Below are 18,704 nucleotides of genomic sequence, written 5' to 3' on the forward strand. Positions count from 1 at the left end.
AACAACTGAATCAATGTCTGAAGAGCTTAGTTTGGAAGATTTTTAATATCCATCATTGGGCAATGCTTGCATTGAAGTAAGCAAAGTGGTTTGTCCCTTGATCCAATGGCGCAATTGGGATCCTGTCATTGTTTTAACACTGCTTCAGAGAACAGGAAGCAGTTCAAACTGATTTGGGGATAACTCCACACCACTGCCAGATTCCAGCACAGTACAGTGCATACATACTGAAATACAAGTGCACACACCATGTGAACTTGAGGATGAAGACAGGAGAAAGAACTCATTGTACGCAAGTTGTCACAGCATATAAATATCTGAAGGTTCCCAAATGGAGCTGTGGGATTATAATAAAAGCAAATAAAGAGCTTACAAGTCTGATCAAATATAAAACAAAGATATATTATATCATTCCTATAAGACTTGGCTGGGCTTTATTTTAAATGATGTGGCCAGCTTTAATATTGGTTGATATGGAGCCCTTGAGAAAAGAAGTTCAGAGGAGAATAGTTAGATTTATATCTGGCCAGGAGGCCCTGGGGAATTTGGGTGGGGGAGGGGTGATATTCTTTGGATAAATTAATGACGTAAGAACTTCTGGGGAGGCCAGGATGAGATTCTCAGCTGCAAATGTAAAAAAAACCCAAAAAGCTGTAGATGCTGGAAATTTGAAATACAAACACAAAACGCTGCAAATATCCAGCAGACTGGGCAATTTCTACAGAGCAAGGGACGGAATTAAAGTTTCTGATGCAAAATAGCTATTCCAGCAAATATCATTTGTATAGAGATCGTGGTTCTGCATTGGTACCTGTTGTAACTCGAGAGCAATCCTTGAGGTGCAAAGAGATGTTGCATGTGAATAGTTAGCTGTCCTTCACAAAATGATTATACACATCATCTCACTTGCTTCATCAGGAAGGTGCATTCCTTGAACAGATCACTCTGCTATAGGAACGGAGACGGAACAAATGAAACTGTTCTATCTGCTGCAGGAGCAATGTCATGTCTCCCTGTACCTTCCCATCAAATTTATCTTTTCATTATGAGAGGCCATTGCTCAGATTACACAGAGAGCTGAGCCCAGAAATTTGAAAACAGCCAGGAACAGAGATGTGCACTTTTGGGTCTCCCCACCAGCTCAGCTCTCAGTCTGGGGATTGAAACAGAACAAACTAGGTGAACATTTTCCAATTGTTGCATCGTTGTCCAAGCATTTCCCTGAGAGTATTGACGCCATGTATTCAGGGTCAGAACACTGATGCCTCTTGAGGACACCAAGTCATCTGCAGACTTCTCCATCAGTTTCCCTGGGCACCGTCGAAAGCAGACCACGGAGATTCATGGCTCATCAAAATCAATTGTGCAGTTACAAAGACGAAGGCAGCGACCTTCCACTTGCAGCCAAAGTGGGCACACTTTGATGTCATGTTAGGTCACAAAAAAGAATGACTGAAGGTTTACATATGAAAGAGTTTTCAAATTCAGATCCAATTTTTGATTTTAATATTTCAGTTTTTGTTGTTACTCAAAACATGTCAAAACACACTAAGACTTTTTAAATCAATCCTCATTTAGAGCAATTTTATCTTTATGCTGAGATAAACAAAACTGTTGTGGTAACTACTGGCATTCAGAAGACCTTCAGCAAAACATATTGTGAATGGAGGACTACAGGAGACATCATTACCAAAAGCATTCCTGGAAAGGATATCTTCAAAGTTGAATGCTGAGAGGGAAATGTTTGTGTGTATTTTGGTTAATATGGTTCATAGTGTGAAAAATAAAAAATTATATAAAAAAAGTTGAATACTGTATAGTGAAGTCGTTTATTGTCATCTGATTGCACAACCCAGTGAATCTGCGTTCTCCGGTCCTCGATGCAAAGCATCCAGATACACAACCAGACATATCACACTTCAGACAAAAAATACATATGGGGATTAGTATTAATATATGCAAAATTTAAAAAATATAATTTTGTAAGTATGAGAGTCTCAGATGTTCAGAGAGCACCCTCTGTGTATTAAATATTCTCTGAAGTTTGGAAGCTGAGACACACAAGTTGTGAAGTTTCCCAGTATCAACAGAGTGTGTTTTTAAACAATAGTAGAATCAAACAAAATAGTGCAATAAACTTTTAATTGTACAGGTACTTCTGACGCCAGAGAAAAGGCAAAATGAAGAGGATTGTTCATGGAGGTGTCTAATCCAAATTTGCACCAGGAAATCTTTACTAGCTCAGTTCAAACCTGCATGATTTCACATAGGAACATAGGAACATAGGAAGTAGGAACAGGAGTAGGCCAAAAATGGCCCATCGAGCCTGCTCCGCCATTCAATAAGATCATGGCTGATCTAATTTATGACCTAACTCCACCTACCTGCCTTTTCCCCATATCCCCTCATTCCTCTATCATGTAAAAATTTATCTAACCAAATTTTAAATATGTCTAATGAAGTAGCTTCAAACACTTCCCTGGATAGAGAATTCCAAACATTCACTACTCTCTGGGAAAAACTATTTTTCCTCATCTCTGTCCTAAATCTACTCCCCTGAATCTTGAGACTGTGTCCTCTGGTTTTAGTTTCCCCGGCCAGCACAAAAAACCTTCCTACATCTATCCTATCCATACCCTTCATAATCCTATATGTTTCTATAAGATCTCCTCTCATTCTTCTGAACTCGAGCGAATACAATCCTAGACGATTTAATCTTTCATCATAAGTCAACACCTTCATCCCAGGGATCAAGCTAGTAAACCTCCTCTGGACCGTCTCCAAAGCCAGTGCATTCTTCCTCAAATATGGAGACCAGAACTGGACACAGTACTTTAGGTGCGGTTTCACCAGTACCTTACACTGTTGCAACATTACCTCCCTACTCCTGAATTCAATTCCTCTAGCGATGAAGGCCAACATTCCATTTGCCTTCTTAATAACCTGCTGCACCTGCAACCTAACTTTTTGTGATTCATGCTCAAGCACTCCCAAATCCCTCGGAACAACAGCACGCTGTAGTTTTTCACCCTTTAAATAATATTCAGCTCTTTTATTTTTCTTGCCAAAGTGGATAACCTCACACTTACTAACATTGTACTCCATCTGCCAGACCTTTGCCCACTCATCCAGCTTAACTATATCCCTCTGCAGACTCTCCACATCCTCATTACAGTTTGCTCTTTCACTTAATTTGGTGTCATCTGCAAACTTGGCTACACCACATTTTGTCCCCTCCTCCAAGTCATCAATGTAAATGATGAACAGTTGTGGGCCTAACACTGACTCCTGCGGCACCCCACTTACCATTCTCTGCCAACCTGAAAAACTCCCATTTATCCCGACTCTCTGCCTCCTGTCAGACAACCAGTTTTCAATCCAGGCCAATATACTTCCCCGGACTCCACTTTCCTGTAACTTACTGATAAGTCTCTTGTGCGGCACGTTATCAAACACTTTCTGGAAATCCAAATACACAACACCACCCTGTTCCCCTCTATTCACTGCACCCATTATATCCTCAAAGAATCCTAACAAGTTTCTCAAACAAGATCTTCCCTTTCTAAAACCATGCTGCATCTGCCTGATTGAACCCTTACGTTCCAAAAGTTTCACTATTTCATCTTTAATGACGGCTTCAAGCATTTTTCCAACTACAGACGTCAAGCTAATTGGCTGATAATTTCCAGTCTTCTGTCTGCATCCCTTCTTAAAAAGTGGCATGACATTTGCTGTCTTCCAGTCTGCCGGGACCTGCCCAGAATCCAAGGAATTTTGGTATATGACCACCAATGCATCAACTATAACTTCTGCCATTTCCTTCAGAACCCTTGGATGCATATCATCAGGACCAGGTGATTTGTCTGGCTTTAGTCCCATTAGTTTCTCCATCACTACTTCCTTTGTAACAACTATTTTATCAAGGCCCTCCTCAACATTCACTTCCTTAACTCCGCACTTGGGCATGCTGGACGTGTCTTCCACTGTGAAGACTGACACAAAATATTTGTTCAATGCCTCGGCCATTTCCTCATTTTTTGCTACCAGTTTTCCTTTCTCATCCTCCAAGGGTCCTATGTTAACTCTGGCCACCCTCTTCTGTTTTATATATTTATAAAATTTTTTGCTTTCTGTTTTTATATTTTGTGCCAATTTACTTTCATAACCCTTTTTCCCATTTCTTATTACCTGCTTTGTAACCCCTTGTTGTCTCTTAAAGTTATCCCAATCTTCCAGTTTCCCACTGCTCTTTGCAGCTTTGTACACCTGCGGCTTCAATTTTATACTCTCCTTTATTTCCTTTGTTAACCACGGTTGATTTTTCCCTCCCTTGCTGCCCTTTTTCCTGTCCGGAATATATTTTTGTTGAGCATTACAAAATATTTATTTGAAAATCTTCCACTGTTCCTCAATTGTTTCATCAATTAGCCTGTGCTCCCAGTCCACTCTGCCCAATTCCTCCCTCATCCTGTGGTAGTCACCCCTGTTTAAGCATAATATATTAGTTTTAGATCTAACTATTTCCCCTTCCATTTGAATGAGAAATTCAATCATACTATGATCGCTATTTCCCAGATGGTTTCTGGCTATTACATCATTTACTCTACCTATCTCATTGCACAATACTAGATCCAGGAGAGCATTTTCTCTTGTTGGGTCCTTAACATGCTGCTCAAGAAAGCTATCACAGATGCATTGTATGAAATCCTCTTCCAGACTCCCATGACCAACTTGATTTTCCCAATCTATGTGGAAGTTAAAGTCCCCCATGACTACTGCTGTATCATTACTACATGCCTCACTTATCTCTCTATTTATTTCCTGTGCCACTAAACTATTGTTATTTGGTCAATACTGTTTTTGAGTATTTAAGAATTGATTGATTTGGACTTCAGATACTGAAGAAGCAATCAATCATTATTCAAGATTCAAAATTATTTTATTGTCATGTAATAAAACAGAAAATGAGATATTACACAAACTGTCTTATAGTCTATCTAAGTCAGATAAAGATATGCTATCAGCAGAAATTGCCAATGCCCCTTACAGCCTGAGAAAGAGAAACAAATGAGAGTTCCCTTAGAGTCACTGAATGCCTATGGCTTTTCTTCCAGTACTCCTTCAGCCTCCGCAACCACATTGCCTTCAGTCCAAACCATAAATAACCCTAGCTCCAGATGCACAGCTCTGACACAATCAAGAAGCCTCCAGCACCTTCAGCACCCTCTTGCACCTTGGTTCTGATTCCTGGTTTCCCTTCAGCCAGTTGAGCCAGTCCCCAGCAGTCTGCAGCCTGGTGTGACTCATTTGATCAGTCACAGCAGCCCGTGGCCTATGCGGGTTCCTTGCCTCAGGACACCAACGGCCTTTGTGTTCTTCAACCTCAGAGTCCCTTGCTGGTTCACCACCATAATCACCATCCCATGGGTCGTCTCTTCATGGGCATTCGTGAATAGAGGGAACAGTTTCCCTTGCCTAAAGGATGTCAGACATGCACCAGATGCAATGCTTCTAATTATTTTGTTTGAGAAACCAAATTTTTGAAGATTCGTTCAACCCAGATTTTAAACAGACATTAATTAAATCTGATTTCCATTGAACAAGAGAGTAATTCAAGATTCTGAAATGTCTGCTACAGGGCACTTCTGAAGATAACAGGCCATTTCTTAAGGCATACAGTAAGTAACTGTAGTGGAGAATGAACTGTGCATTTTTTTGCAGCACGATGACAATCTGGCAGGTAAACCTCATTTCTGATCATGCATTTTTTTTTGGAAGCTCTTATGAAAGACTGCTGGACCATTTATTGTCTGTATGCATTAGAGCTGAACAAACAGCTGCCACAATATTGTAAATATTAGTTTTGTTTTTGTTTTGACTGCATTTAGCTGCAGGTTTCAGATTGGGGTTAGAGCTTTATCATTAAAGTAAGATGTTAAGTCATAGTTGAGTGATAAAATACAAAATAACCATGGAATGTAACTTGTGTCTGATACCGTGAAGTAAAAATAGGCTCTCTGCAACATTCATTTTTCCTTTTTTAAAAAGTGGAGTCAGAGCTGCCATCATTCCACAATATAAATTCTACCATTCACAAATGATGCATTAGGATTCTTTTCATTGGAAAAAAAAGTACTGTATATACAGAATCCATGGTGAATTATTGTCAAAACAGTATGCATTTAATTAAAGTCACCAGTGATACACAGATAGTGATGGTGAATGACAATGCCTCCATGTGCAGTCATATTCTGTAAAAATCAGTTTGTTTTACTCTCTGTCTGGAAGTGGTGTCTGCAACCACATGAGGCAGTCAGTTATTTATTGATCTTTGGCATTTGCGTTCTAAGTAAAACAGATGTCTTTTTGGTTGATACAATCAGATTCTACTTACATTTCCTTCTCTAATTAACATTAGCACAGCCTCCAGTACAATTGCCTCGTAACTGCTTTCTGTGCATGCAGTGAAGTCCAAATCTTTTTTTGCCTCCAGTGCCGATGACATTTTTTTCAGAATTTAATTATGATTACTGTAGAAGCACAGCTTGTTGGTTTCTATATCTATGAGGCTTCCTTGTTACCACTGGTTTAACCACATTTTCTCCCTGAAAGAGTTGCGTTCAACATTACGTCAAATAAATAAATTTAAATTTAGACATACAGCATGGTAATGGATGATGGTCAATTTCCATTTTGTAAATTAACCGATCAAGCACTTGAATCCCCCAAATTTCTGAAGGCTTGATGAATGGGTGAAGTGGAAGATATGCCTGCTAAATCCTGATTCCTTCAGGAATCTGAGCATCAAGAGTTTCTCATTAGCACTTATGCCAACAGGATTTAAAAGCTAAAAAGGTTTGGAACAAGTGTACAATTTATCATGATTTAGTAAAATGTATGCAGTGAAAGGATTGAATGAGAAATTAGAAGAGTGAGTGAAACGTTTGTAATGAAAACATGGAGAAGTAAAGGTTAAAGGTTCCATTATTGTCATGCAATACTACATTTAGAATGTAACATACATGAAATTCTTTAACTTTGTCTACCGTAAGGAAGACAGAGAGTCACCACTTTGTCCAGCTAGTAATCTGGGTCCGAGCCAGATCTAGATTATTGTCATTGCTGGAGTACTGGTAAAAAAAGCCACTGTTGAAGAAGGGTGAGACAATAGTGAGTGAAATTGCTGGAACTCTATAGATCTAAAATCATTCTGAATCCTCCCTGTTGACGAGGCTGAAAAATGACTTGGGCAGATTAGGAAAACAGACAGAAAAGTGTTAAATGAAATACAGTGATGGAAAGTGTATGGTCATACACTTTAGTAGAAGAAATGAATGGGCAGACAATATTCTAAATAGAAAGACATTTGAGAATTCCAAGATGCAAATGGACCTGGGAGTCCTTGTGTAGGGCAGCCTGCAGTAAACTTGCATGTTGAATTGGTGGTGAAGAAGGCAAATGTAATGCTGATGTTCATTTCAAGAAAAATGGAATAAAAGCATAGGGATGTGATGTTGAGGCTTTATAAGGCCTCACTTGAAGTACTGTGAGCAGCTTTGAGCTCCTTATTTGAGATAGGATCTGCAGATGATAGAGAGGGTTCAGAGGAGGCTTATCATATGAAGAATGTTTTGGTGGTTCTTGGCCTGTACTCGTTGCCATAGTAGTGCTGTAGTGGCAGCACTGCCACTGGTGTGGACCCGCAGGGGATGAAGGAGCAGAGATGCAGAGCTTCTGCGGGGTCCAGGCGCCCAGCTGACTGCCATCGGCTCCACACGGGCATTGAACGGCTTGATGAGGGAGCCAATAGTGGGTTTATTTGAAATCACGTGACTGCAGGTCTGCCTATTAATTGGCAGCAGCCACGAGGGGTTGCAGACTCCGAGGAAGTGGAGGATTGGAGCAGAGCACCAGAGGACGGGAAGATCACCCCCCCCCCATCCCGTCTGAGAAGGAGAAGTGGAGATGACCCGCAGGACAGTGACTGTGGCTGTGGATCAGTGAGGGGGCTCTGCGACTGAGGGACCAGTGCATGCTGCGGGCTGCTGGCGACTCGAGGTGAGGGACCCGTAGAAGCTGTGAGCTGCTGGAGACTGCTGTTGGGAGTCTCGCACTGGGCTGCGGACTTCTGGAGACTGGCTCGAACTGGCTAGAGGGTTACTAGGTATCGGAACTGGGATGCGAGGAGGTGCCCAGGGTGCTGAAGAGTTCCTGACTTGTTGCAAGTTTGGATCTGGAGCTTGGGTTGCCAATGGTTTGGACTGGAATCTGTGTGACTGCGGGGAATGCAGAAGTGCTGGAGGTGAATCAACAGACACGGTGATTCTGGGGTAGACACTTTTTCTTCTTTCATTCTGACTGTAAGACTGTAAGATGTGCTGAGGCAATTCTGTCTATCTTGCAGCAGGCAAAAAGAAATTTCATGTAATATGACACTGTTTTACCTCTACAATATATTGAAGATAGCTGTAAAGGCCAAGTCATTGGTTGTATTTAAGGCAGAGATTGGTAGATTCTTGATTAGCCCAAGGTTATGGGGAGAAGGTCCGGCAGTGGGACTGAGTGGTAGAATGGTTCAGCCCATGATTAAATGCTAGAGGAGACTAAGTGGGATAAAAAATCTATAACTGCTCCTGTGTCTTATGATCTTATCTCCTTCCAGTTTCAAGAAATGATTAATAAACTTAATATACATCTGGGGTCATATGAGAAAGATGGTACCAAAGTGAAAAATAGAGAAATTAAAAAATGTGGCAGCCCACTGCGGCAGCGATTGAGCTGGAACTCTGGGTGGCGCAGTGGCACTTGCCCCAACAAGCGAACTGGCAGGTGAATGGCAAAAGCCAGCGACCCCAAAATGGCACTGGTCCTGCTGTGCAGCCAACAGACAGGGACAGCACATGGGGAAGAAGCGGAATGTTTTGCAGGAAAGAAACCGCGCGTGGGAAACCCGTTTTTGTTATGCATGTTGAGACATCAGCCAAGGCAGGGCCATGGTGGGAACAGTGTGAGTATAAAAGTCGGGCCTAAGCCCTAATAAAACTCAGAGCTTAACTTGACTACACTATGTGTTTGCCTTCTTTCGAGTAGCGTGTGGTTACAAAGACATATAAAAACATCCTTTTCCTCGTGGAAATCTGACTACATGTTGGCATTGCGTTTTCCCTAACACCTGTGTAACTTCTTCATTGTTGTCACTCTTATCTCCACTGTATCCTGTACCTTTGCATTACCTCCAAGGTTCTTGCCACTCCCTTATTGAAAACCTTTGTCTCCCCATCCATCTCTTCACCAAGCTACTGCCCCAGATCCATGTTTTCTAGACTTGTCCTAAGACATGCTTTTTTGTATCGTTTAAAAAAAAAAGAATTTCTTTCCCATGTCACCAGTGCAGACTCTCCAAAGAAATTTTATGTCTTTTGAAGACAAGAAGCACTCTTCCTTTAAGCACACTAGGTCTTTATTCTCAGCAAGTGGTGGATTTTTAAACTTACCATGTACGTCTTCTCAACCCTGGTGATTTGAAAGGAAAGTGGCTCAGGTGAAACAAAGAAGAACATTTCACTTTTGCAGAAGCAGTTATTATATGTGAAAACATTACAATATTTTGAGAGGTGCATGAAGCTGACACTAAAATTCTGTGCAACATTTAGAAATGTTAAACCGACAGCTCATCTTAAACGTTGCCACCTTCCAGAACTTCCAACTCAAGATTCTTCTTCTCTGTTCCACTTCTCAGGGACAAGCTTAATCTTAACTATAAGTGGAGACTAAGCTCACATTTGTGCTTTAGTTGATGAACAGGGTATTATTCATTTAAAGTGTCTGATAACATCAGTAATAGCTTTAGTAGGAGTGTTGTTAATGACCTTCTATTGGTTGTGGTTGTGCTCAGTGAGATTTGTTTGGGGGGGTGGTGGAGGGAAGGTGGTTGGAGGGGATGGGGGAAGAAAGATGGTTGAATGCTTGGCCCAGTTTGACGGTGGAGATGAGAGAAGTACTTCCGTCCAAGTGGATCCAAGAAACTTTCTCTGTTGATGGTGGTCCACCACACACATTATAAAGATTACTTTGGCAGTAGGCGTACTGATCTAACCTGAATATGTTTGGCCCAGCATCAGGAATATCCATTCATACAGAGAGAACGTCTCAGCTTTCTGTGGGAAAGGCCTAAAACCTGCCTCAATGGAAATATATGAGAGGATATATTTTGACAGTTGAATATTTCCCAATGAGCCCATATGATTCCAGATTGTCATGCTGCAATTCAGGTATACATTTAGAGTTTATAAACTGGATGCTGTGCTATCAAATTCCTGAATGAACATCATCTTTTTCAATACTTCCAGTCATTAATTATCCCCTGCAGAGTTTAGTGCATATTTGAGATGGATCAATTTCACCCTTCTGGGCTGTAGGAATCCAAGATTTACTGGTCCCCAGGTGGTTGTGAGAAGCAGTGGCTCCACTTTTGCTTTGTGCCTGTTCATCTATACCCAGACTCCTTGGTGCTGCAATATGGGTCCAACATTTCCCCTTTTGATCATTTTTTTAAGATAATATTTATGCTTTTATTGTCCTATAAATCCTGGGCAACAAGAGAGAGGGAGAGCACTGAAATTTCCAGCATTTATATAGATACAGTGCTTCTATTATTTATATCTCAATGATTCATGAGTCTGCTTCCAAATTAAAATACATTTGAAGTAATTTGGACATTCTTGGTGATAATGGAAAAGAATTGCTCAGACGTTGTTTTAAGATAAGAAACAGAGACACCAGCTGCTGTACATTACAGGTTTTCCCTTGCATGTGTTCTCATCTTATTTCTTGCAGTATTACTTTGAATAGAGGACCTGCAGAATATTGAGAAACCTTTTCATTATCCTATGTTTTGAATGTCAGTGGTTGCACGAGAGTGGTTGGTGCAGGGGAAAATGGGAAATGTGATTATGGCCAGAGTGTGTGTGTGTGTGTGTGTGTGTGTGTGTGTGAAAGAGAGAGAGAGTAGGGGTGCGTAAGTCTTTGTGTGTAGGGGTGTATTAGGTCTGTGTGAGTAGGGTTGTGTCTGTGTAGGCATGTGTAAGTAGGGGAGTGTAAGTCTATGTGAGTAGGAGTGTGTGTGTGTGTGTGTGTGTGTGTGTGTGTGTGTGTGTGTGCGCATGCACAAGTCTGTGTGAGTAGGAGTGTGTGTGTGCGCATGCGCAGGTATGTGTGTCTGTGTGTGTGCATGCGCGCACGTGTGTCTGTGTGTTTTTGTGCGTGTCAGAACAACCATCTTGTGCACTTGAGATTTTTTTCATAATTATTCCATTGTTCTAGGAATCTCAGTACTGAATGACAGAGCTCCAGCCATTCTTCTAATCATGGGATTGTCAGCCTTCATCCACTCCCACTACACAAGACTTTCCTTTTGTAAAGCATTTGGTGAAGCAGGAATTCTAAGTTCCTGTCTGGAAATTATGAACCTGTCTCCTCAGGTCTCTTTTCCCAAAGGCCACCAGCCATCAGCCTTGTTGAGTGGTGCTTCCTATGAAGGGGAGTGTGCCTTTAAGAGCTGATACCACTCTCTGATTGTTGAAGAGCAAAGTGTTGGCAGCTGCATGTAATTGACCCTGCTCCAATCAGGCACCACTCAGGCCCCATGTAATCATTTGCTTTTACATGTAAACCATTTCAACACAATTTCCAGCTCTTTTTTGACATATATTGTAATTTTTTTTCTCTTTTGTGGTTGATCTGACTTGGCATAAATGCTGAATGCAATGATATTTTAGTGTGTAGAATTGTGAAATCAAGTTCCTGGCTCCATTGTTCAAGCATACACAAGTTTCCAGGAGATTGCCTGAGGTGCACTGCTCGCATCTACACAAGGCACAGTGTGAAAGATATCACCGAAAGGCTGACAGTCTTCTTAGGCAGCAGTAATCACAGCATGAAAAGTAGTACATTTTCTTCTGTGTGTTCTCTGCAGAAGAAGCTCCCAGCGTTAATATTTCGCCAAGACTGAGAAGTTAGCAGAAGCAGTTGGGCTTCTGATTAAATGCCAGAAAGCAACTTGGACCTTGGGAATTAAGTGAACCTACAAACACAGCAGGGTCAGGGTTAGGGCAGGTCAGACTGAGTATGCTCTGGAATACTTTGTCCAAATATTACCGGGCAGAACATTAAGGATGAAGTTCAGTGTCCATAGGTTCATTCAATTACTCTGTTTTAGCAATTGTTATGAAACAGGTGTTTCTCTTCAAGCCAAACTGACCTTGGAGAGATACTTCTGTAATGTTTGTAGAACAGAAATTCCAAAAGATGGCCATTCTTCATAAAATTAATGCTTTCCTACTCCTTGCATAAATCGGAACAGTGGGCTGGAAATGATTGCATTGACTGTGATCCCAAACTCTTGGTCAAGGGAAAATCTTTAAGTGAAGTTGGGAGATTAAAGGAGAGAATTTCTGTCCATGGGACAGACAACGTAAAACCACGTTGTCAATTATTTAGATTCAGATTTATTCTCAGAGTACATAACATCACATTCCAATCCTGAGAATCATTTTCCAGCAGGGAAAGGCAGAATTACCAACTGTTGGCAGTTCAAAAAAAAACCGATTCAACTAACACATGTAAACTAATAAAGAAATCAAATAAACCAACTGCAAAATGCAGAGGAAAAAAAATAAAGTGCAAAAGTAAGAGTCCTTAAATAAGTGCCTGATAGAGTTTGTTGTTGAGGAGTCTGAAAGTGGAGGGGTAGCAACTGTGTCTGAAGCTGGTGGTGAGAGTATTTCCTGATGGTAGCAGCGAGGATAGAGCGTATGTGCTTGGTCATGAGGATCCTTGATGACTGCAACTGCTCTCCGGCGGCAGCATTCCCTCTAGATGTTCTTGGTGGTGGGAAGGGGTTAACCCGCAATGTCCTGGTCTGTGTACACTACTTTTGCAGGGCTTTTTGCTCAGGGGCATTGGTGTCCCAATGCCAAACTGTGATGCAGCCGGTCAGCACACTTTTCACCACACATCTGGAGAAATTTGCCAGCATTGCTGATATCATGCCAAACTCCGCAAACTCCTGAGGAAGTAGAGGCGCTAACGTGCTTTCTTCATATTGACATTAGTGTGTTGGCTTCAGGAAAGATGGCACTGAGATAGTGACTCCCAAGAACTTAAATTTGCTCACCCTCTCCATTTCAATGATCACTGGATCGTACACTTCTGTCTTTCCCTTCCTGAAGTCAACAATCAACTCCTTGGTTTTGGTGACATTGAGTGTGAGGTTGTTGTTGGTCCACCATTCAGCCAAGTTTTAATCTCCATCCTGTATGCTAACTCATCACCCCTTTTAATACAACCCACTAATCTGTTAGTGTCAGAAAATTGTCGTTGATGCTGCTGTTATATGGCGCCACACAGCCATAGGTGTAAAGTGAGTAGAGCAGGAACTAAGAACACAGCCCTATGGTGCTCCAGTCCTGATGGAGATTGCAGAAGGGATATTCTTACCAATCCTCACTGATTGTGGTCTGGAGGTGATGAAATCCAGGATCAACAGTGGAGTGTTGAGTCCCAGGTCTTAGAGTTTGCCCACCAGTTTTGATGGGATAAAATTGCCAAAATGTAGTCAGTAAAGAGCATCCTGATGTATACATCTTTGCTGTCCAGGTGTTCCCGAAGTTTGTGTAAAGCTAATGAGATGGCATCTGCCGCAGGCCTGTTGCTAGAATAGGCGAATTGGAATAGATCCTTGTTGCCGCTGAGACACGAGCTGATATGTTTCAACACCAGCCTTTCAAAAGCACTTCATTTCTCTTGATGTCAATCCTACTGGTCAATAGTCAATAGTCATTTAGGCAGGTTGCCACACTCTCCTTGGGCACCAGTGCAAAGGATGTCTGTTTGAAATTGGTGGGTACCACGTCCTGCTGGAGTGAGATGTTGAAGATATCTGTTAATATATTGGTCAGCACAGATTTTTAATACTCCACCAGTTACTTAATCTGGACTGCATGCTTTGCTCAGATTCACGGATTCAATGGTGAGTTTTTGTTGTCAACAGGATTCATAAAGTATTAATCTCAAAATGTTACGCGATTCCTGCAAAAAACCTAATATGAAAGTATGAACTTTTAATCACTTTGAGTGAAGGAATATTCCCACTCAAAAACTGAAATAAACTGAAATTCCTCATTTTGAGATATTACTCAGATAGCTATTTAATTACAGTATAAATTATCAAAAGGTTACACTTGAACAAATATACTTATCTCTTTAAGGGACAGTTCAATGTTTTAAAAAAGCTATGTAGCTAAATTTCAATATCATGAAACATTATGGCTATTCTGATTTCTAATTCAAAACTTGTTGCACTTTGTTTAAAACGATTGATCTTCCAACATGCAGACATAAAAATACATTTTTTTCACAATTATTTAAATATACAATTAATTTTGTAATTTCATAAACTATCAGACAGCACTTTCAGAGAGACTCCAGCTTTTAAAATTAAAAAAATTAAAACTTACACAAGAACAACTTTTGAGCAATAGATTGCCAATATCACCAAGAAGGTCCATATTATTTCTAATATATTTTAATTTGGCTGCAGACTTGTAAATTATTATGAGATAAATAATGAATGTTCTGTAGCTATTTAAATGTTGAAAGTTTTAGTGGTGCCTCCATATCCAGAATTTATAGGGAATTTATAAGGATTTTTAAAATGTTATGATTAAAATAAGAAAATGTGGGATTTGTACTGCAGCACCATGGAGGCTTGTTTGAGATAAACCAGGAACAAATCAAAAGGTTAGCCTAGGGGCAGCGCAGTTATCATAGGAGTAATACGGTTAGCGAAGTGGTTAGCACAGCGCTATTAAAACACCAGCGACTGGGATTCAAATCTAGCACTGTCTGTAAGGAGGCTGAATGTTCTCCCTGTCTATGCATGGGCTTCCTCTGGGCGTTTCAGTTTCCTCTCACCCTCCAAAAACATACCACGTAGTAGGGATAGTAGGTTAATTGAGTGTCATTGGGCAGCACTGGCTCATGGGCTGAAAGGGTCTGTGACTGTGCTGTGTCCAAACTTAATGGGGAGCCACTGCTGTCTCAAAACCATTCAGATATCAACAACTCTTACATTCGTACAGCTTTGTGGACAGGGAGGCCATAGAGCTACGGCTGAAATGTGCATCCAAGTTAAATAACGATTTTTCATTGTGATAATTACACCTTCTTTGATTTGATCCTCAGCAAACCCTCCCCTTTCAATGTATTGTTGCATCATCCGTGAAAAATATATTGCTGCAACCTGCAAGTGTAACAATCTCATGTTCCTGTTGCAGCATTTCAACATCATTTCCCATCATTACTTGGAGCAAGAGGGAAGGCTGGAGGGAGAGGGGAAGAGGAGAGTAAATGATGATAATGATAAATGAAGTGCACCATTGCCATTCATACCTTTTGCTATCACCTCAGATGCTGGAACAATATGGGAGAAACACAAGGATGTGTGTCAGAGGAAGATACACCAGGCACTGGCAGGCTGCAGTTTGACTAAGAATAGGAAGAATTATGTGAAAGCTCATTTGGGGAAGTAAAATGGAAGGTCCATGCATCTGTACTGCCCCAGAGAGCTCAGATGAGGACCATGAATGGCATATGTTTTATGATAAGGTTAATATGAATGCAGGTGGTTGATGAGCTGTCAGATCTGCCAGAGATAACAGGAAGAATGAACAAGTTCATTCCAGACAGGAGATCATGCCCTTCATATCTGGATTCCTTTACAAAACTTTGGTAACAATCTTGTGATAAAGCATCTACTGGTTTAGCTGACAGATGCTGTAGAAGTGGTGATAGAGGTCATCCAAATGACAGTCTTGCCCCGATTCGACTACAGCAGTGGTTTTCAACTTTTTCTTTCCACTCACATCCCACCTTAAGTAATCCCTATACCATAGGTGCTCTGTGATTAGTAAGAGATTACTTAAGGTGGGATGTGAGTGGAAAGATAAAGTTTGGAAAGGCCACTGTTTTAATCGCACCTAATTGACTCATTATGTGCACAGTTTCATAACTCCAAAGGAAATGGGCCAATGACAATTTTTCTCAAGCAAAATAGTTCAATAACAATTAGGTCTAGAGCAGTGATTCTCAACCTTCCCTTCCCACTCACATCCCACCTTAAGTAATCCATTACTAATCACAGAGCAGCTATGGCATAGGGATTACTTAAGGTGGTGTGTGAGTGGAAAGAAAGAGTTTGAAAACCACAGATGTAGAGGAACAGCTTGAAGCTCTAATGCAACAGAGATATATAACTGCTGACAGATCGCTGCTGATCAGTGAGATCCCCTTCTTAAGCAGATTAGCATCCAATAGACAGAGAGATGCTACCCATGAGTAGTTTATATTTCCACTGGAGCAAAGGATATTACACAGCACACAGGCACTGTTCCACCTTTTGCAGGGGAAAAGACAGGCCTTACACCAATTTTTTTTTAACATGGCCCTTCGCTGATGCTGATGGTGTGAATTGTGTTATAAATAAAAACACAAAATCTTGGAGAAGCTCAGCAGGTCAGAGTGTCCTTTATGTAGCTTTTGTGAATTCCCCTGTATGGATATAAAGATCACTGTTTTGTTAATAACCAATGTCCAGACTTGATTCTCTTTGAACCCGTCAAGCCTATTCTGAACACAACACCACTCTACCAACCCCCCACCCCCCAACTCTACTCATATCCAGGATTCATATCTGCTACTTATTCTATTGTGGCCAATCCTAAAGGGAGGACTCTCATCTCCCAAAGACCTACCCTTCCAGTTGAGAGCTTAAACAGGCTACAGTTTGTTATGTCACTGCTCAGTAAGTTCTCCTAATATCAGCAAAATATTCCTTTAAATAGCAAAGGAAGCAAGAAACTTCTGCTGGTGCTCCTAATTTGAGTGAGCTCTGAGTACAATTTTATGTTGACGTAGATAGAAGAAGGTGCAAATAGTGACAGCTTTAAGTGAGCTCATGACACCAAGAGAAGTTCAGGCATATTAGCAACCGGAGTGCCCATCTGATTTTGTGATGGATGTGTTCTTACCTGGAAATGATGGCTGGCACCACTGACTCCAAAATAAATCAAACCTGGATGGCATGGAGCAGAAGAAAGCAGAACTGCATATTCTAATATTGAGGCTCACATCTTTAGCTCTTTACTCTTTGTTCAGTGAAGAGAGAGTTAAAACAGTCCCAAGGACTTGTGAAGAATTTCTGTTTTGCTGCAGTCATTATTTATAGATTTTAAAACAATTTACAACTTTTGTGTATTTCCTTTAAACAAATCAAACCAACTGCATAAATTTGAATGGAATGTGAAATATCATTAAACAGCCGACATTCTTTCATAGAAAATGATATTTAAGCTTGAAAAATACTTTGTCGGCCTCCACCTGGACGTCAAATGGTGTCACTGCTGTTTGAAACAATGGGATCCAAGTTAGTATTTATTATGAATAATTGTTCTGGATATATTTTAACTGAAACAACAGGGCAGTGAGGGTTTCTATATAAAAAGAAAAACTTAAAACATACTGACTGAAAGATTATGTTTCATAATCATTTCATCAGAACATACATCACTAAACTACTTGAGTAGGACATACATCAGGGGATAAACAAAGTTTTGTTGTGCTTTAACTTCACTGTATCTCTGGAACACAGTTACATGCCATGACAATCTTAACATTCAGGACTTGCTAGATACAGATGGATAATGCAGAGAAAATTGGAAACCATTGATGTATATTTTTGCCCTGTGTTAGAAGAAAGAAGGATTTGTTCATGAGCAAACAAATTGTTGCTCCAACCCCAGCATTCAAGATATCATTTGATACTATATCAATCATTTAATAAATTTGTGGAAAAAAAACATTTTTTTTCTTCTGTTTAAGTATACTATTACATTTCTAAGACACTGGTCCCTTTATCAGATCTATTGAGAGTCAGAGGGATATGGTAAGATTGAGGAGTATTGGGGGACTGGGGTTGAGAAAGGAGAAAATGTCAGTGTTGTGTCATTCTGAGGATGAATAACTCTCATAAAAGTTTTAAAATATGAACTGTAATTTATACAATAATTATATTGTACATACTTAATATTACTGAAAATCAGTTAAAATATTTTAAAAAGGAAAATATGAACTAAATATCTCATAAAATACCACTGTAGCAAGATTCAGACACATTATAATTCTTAACTGTGTAATTATAATACAAATACAAATGAAAACACACCATTGGAATTTGTTCACCTCACTTACTCTGGCAGTCGAATTGTATCATTTTACTGGATGCACACCACAACTTGCCAAGGCAAATAGCGCCTTTGGAAGACTACACAAAAGAGTATGGAAAAACAACCAACTGAAAAACCTCACAAAGATTAGCATATACAGAGCCACACTCCTGTTCGGCTCCGATACATGGGTCCTCTACCGGCATCACCTACGGCTCCTAGAACGCTTCCACCAGCGTTGTCTCCGCTCCATCCTCAACATTCATTGGAGCGACTTCATCCCTAACATCGAAGTACTCGAGATGGCAGAGGCCGACAGCATCGAATCCACGCTGCTGAAGATCCAACTGCGCTGGGTAAGTCACGTCTCCAGAATGGAGGACCATCGCCTTCCCAAGATCGTGTTATATGGCGAGCTCTCCA

Source organism: Narcine bancroftii, chromosome 9, assembly GCF_036971445.1.
Source record: "Narcine bancroftii isolate sNarBan1 chromosome 9, sNarBan1.hap1, whole genome shotgun sequence".
In the NCBI taxonomy this organism is placed as follows: domain Eukaryota; kingdom Metazoa; phylum Chordata; class Chondrichthyes; order Torpediniformes; family Narcinidae; genus Narcine; species Narcine bancroftii.